This window comes from Nyctereutes procyonoides, unplaced genomic scaffold (assembly GCF_905146905.1).
Source record: "Nyctereutes procyonoides isolate TBG_1078 unplaced genomic scaffold, NYPRO_anot_genome, whole genome shotgun sequence".
NCBI lineage: Eukaryota > Metazoa > Chordata > Mammalia > Carnivora > Canidae > Nyctereutes > Nyctereutes procyonoides.
In genome coordinates, this window is record NW_026575126.1 from 66428932 (window position 1) to 66433115 (window position 4184).

Sequence of the window (4184 nt, forward strand, 5' to 3'; positions counted from 1 at the left end):
ACTCACATCCGGTGTCCCCTCCCCCGCGCCGGCGCGCCGCTCCCAGGCTCCGGGGCGGGGCCGCTCCTGCCCGCGCGGCTCCCGGGCTTCCTGCCGGGTTCGGGGACGTTCGGGAGCGCTCGGACGCGCTCGGCTGGGGCCCGCTCGGCTCCATAGGGTGGTGAGAGGGGGGGCGCGGGGGCGGGGGCGCGGGGGCCGGCCGGCCGCCATGTTTGTGCCACCTGGCGAAGGGCATGAGTCTAGACTTCTGTGAGAACTCTGAGGGGAGGACAAGATTCTGCCAGAAAATTCAGAACCTGAATTTCTAAGGAAGCAGATGCCACACGCTCTACCATTTTCCAAAGATAACTTCTGTTCATTGAGCCAAAAATGTGTTGAAATTTCTTCCCTTATGTATGCGTTGTCCGTTTCCGGTGCGTTGAGCGTTTACTAGTTCCACGCCTTGTACCAAGTTCTGGAGGTGATGTTACCAGACCATTAAAGTGCCAATATTTTGGTATTTTTTTCTCTGAGTTGTTTTTTTGTTTTTAAGTAGGTCCCGTGTCCACTCTGGGGCCTAGACTCATAACCCTGAGGTCAGGAGTCACATGCTCCACCAACTGAGCCAGCCAGGTGCCCCTCTTGGCTAGTTCTTTATGTGTGTAAAGATATGTTTTAAAGAAAGTTGGAGGGATCCCTGGGTGGCGCAGCGGTTTGGCGCCTGCCTTTGGCCCAGGGCGCGATCCTGGAGACCCAGGATCGAATCCCACATCGGGCTCCCGGTGCATGGAGCCTGCTTCTCCCTCTGCTTCTCCCTCTGCCTCTCTCTCTCTCTCTCTCTCTCTCTCTCTCTCTCTCTCTCTCTCTGTGACTATCATAAATAAATAAAAATTTAAAAAAATAAAGTTGGAAAAATACCTAACCCTTAGGACATTTTCAACGGCCGATTACTGTTCACTCCCATTGTGCTCGCGGCCCTCACCCAATGTCTCTGTTATTGAGCAACTGAGTTGTCCCTATTTGAGAAACAATGCTGGGCTGAGCGTGTTTGTGACAAAAAATTCACAACTTGATTTCTTTAGACTATACGCCCCAAACTGGAGTTACTGGGGTAGCAGGAGTGAGCGTTTTTAAAGCTTTGGTATTTATTGTTGCATTGCCCTCCTGCAAGGTAGTAACTAACCGGTTCACGCTCCCCTCGGCTCTGAGAATAGACTCTCCAGGGGAGTTGATATCCAATGACATTTCCATCTCCTAGGCCTTCTTTTCCTGAAATTCACTCTGTTGCTCAGTACTGTAACAGTGTTCTGAAATCAGACTTCTACACGGGTTTGGTTTGGTTTGGTTTTTAAAGCATCTTTTTCTTGCTGTTATTTCAAAACAAACATGTTCCCAGAGCAAAGGACATTTCCTTTTTGCTCTGTTCATGAAGATCTTCCTTAAGGAGAAGTTGAAACTTCAAGGATAGTAGAGCAACATCGTCCCCTTTGCTGTTAAAAATTTCCAGTAAATCTAGGACAAATGAAACCACTCAGTATAATTACCTCTGTGTTTCTAGACCAGGAGCAAATAAAAGGGTGGGGCCTTCGGTCAATAATTCAATTGAACAAACGTTTGAGTGCTGCTGTTGGTTGCGTAATGGACTGATAGTAAATGAACCAGATAAGGATATAGTTGCCAGGATACCAGGCTCACTGTTCTTAGTGCTGTGAGTGGGGTACAAATATAGTGCTAATCAGGGAGCAAGAAGTCTACAAACCCTGATTTAAAAAGGCTTTCATCAAGCAAATGAGAATGGAAACATGCCACTGAGTAGGATTTTTGGTGCGTCTTGATGGAATGAGAAGAAAAGATCTATCCACAGGGAGAACAAAGTCTTGGGAGTTAGGGAGTTGGGGCCATCCTCAGATGTGACTTGGAGGGAGCTACACCTTTGAGCTGCTGCAGGTCTAGAATCTAGAGAGGTAATCTCAGGTTGCTTTGAGCATGGACTTTATCTGATAGGACAAGGGTTTTTGAGCCAACACACAACACAACCCACGTTCAGATCGTTATTTCTCTAGATTGGTAAATGAAAGTCCACTGTCCAAGAAGTTTGTGACTATATAGTAACAAAATGTACAACTCATATATGAAAATAAACTTTGATTCAAAACTGAGTTGGGGACACCTGGCTGGTTGGTAGAGCATTTGACTCTTGATCTCAGGGTCATGAGTTCAAACTCCACATTGGGCATGAAGCCTATTTTAAAAAAAATAGGGATGCCTGGGTGGCTCAGTGGTTGAGTGCCTGCCTTTGTCTCAGGTTGTGATCCTGGTGTCCTAGGATTGAGTCCCCCATCAGGCTCCCTTAGGGACCCTGCTTCTTCCTCTGCCTATGTCTCTGCCTCTCTCTCTATGTCTCTCATGAATAAATAAATAAAACCTTTTAAAAATAATAATAAATAAAAACAAAACTGATTTAAAACTGAGTTGTTTACAACTCAATTTAAAACTTCTCCAAGGGGACCCCTGGGTGGCTCAGTGGTTTAGCGCCTGCCTTTGGCCCAGGGCACGATCCTGGAGTCCCAGGATCGAGTCCCGCGTCAGGCTCCCTGCATGGGGCCTGTTTCTCCTTCTGCCTGTGTCTCTGCCTCTCTCTCTCTCTCTCTCTCTCTCTCTCTATGTCTATCATGAATAAATAAATAAAATTAAAATAAAATAAAGAATAAAACTTCTCCAAGTTTGGCATTGTCTATTTATAATGTCCTTCATGACAACAAATGGGCCAAAAAAAAAAGTTAAAACTAAGCAAATATTAGACCATGTGTGTTTGTGTGTTTCTAAATGTGCTACACGGTTATTTCTCAGGTGGCCAGGATATGCAATTATGAAAATTAATAAAGGAAACCTCTCTAAAATGAACCCAAGATGCTAGAAGGGGAGGCTGGTAGAGAGAACCCTATCACTCAATATCAATGATTGTCAATTACAGACACCTAACAGAAAAATCTCAACAGAAAAGAATCAGTCGTTACAAGGCCCAACAGGGAAAGGTATCCATCGCATCTCCTATAAGAAGTCAACTGCCCCTTCTATTCAGCCGATGGAAAACCATCATCACCCTGAATTCTTACTTCTCCCCAATGGACTTTTTTTTTAAGATTTTATTTATTTATTCATGAGAGACACACACAGAGAGAAAGAGAGAGGGGCAGAGACACAGGCAGAGGGAGAAGTAGGCTCCATGCAGGGAGCCCAACGTGGGACTCGATCCCCGGACTCCAGGATCATGCCCTGGGCCAAAGGCAGGCACTAAACCACTGAGCCACCCAGGGATCCTCTTTTTATTTTATTTTATTTTAATTTAATTTTATTTATTCATGAGAGACACAGAGCGAGAGAGAGAGAGAGAGAGAGAGGCAGAGACACAGGTAGAGGGAGAAGCAGGCTCCATGCAGGGAACCTGACGTGGGACTTGATCCTGGATCTCCAGGATCACAACCGAGGGCCAAAGCTGGCGCTAAACTGCTGAGCCACCTGGGCTGCCCCTTCCCAATGGATTTTTATTCAAAAGAATCCCTCCCAACTTCCTTTCTTCTCCATAAAATAATGTTTCTCTCCTTTGTTAATTGGACTCCCTGTATTGCTGTAGCCTATGTGTCCTCAATTGCAATTCTCTGCTATTCCCAAATATATCCATTTTTACTGATAAAATAACTGGCAGAGGGGATCCCTGGATGGCTCAGCGGTTTGGCGCCTGCCTTCGGCCCAGGGCATGATCCTGAAGACCTGGGATCGAGTCCCACGTCGGGCTCCCTGCATGGAACCTGCTTCTCCCTCTGCCTGCGTCTCTGCATCCCTCTGTGTGTGTGTGTGTGTGTGTCTCATGAATAAATAAAATCTTTAAAAAATAAAAAATAAATAAATAGGGGGATCCCTGGATAGCTCAGCGGTTTAGTGCCTGCCTTCAGCCCAGGGTGTGGTCCTGGAGTCCGGGATCGAGTCCCACATCGGGCTCCCTGCATGGAGCCTGCTTCTCCCTCTGCCTGTGTCTCTGCCTCTCTGCCTCTCTCTCTCTCTGTGTCTCTCATGAATAAAGAAATAAAATCTTTAAAAATAAATAAATAAATAAATAAATAAATAAATAAATAAATAAATAACTGGCAGGTTTAGTGTATGTGTGTGTGTTTAAAGATTTTGTTTTTAAGTAATCTCCACACCCA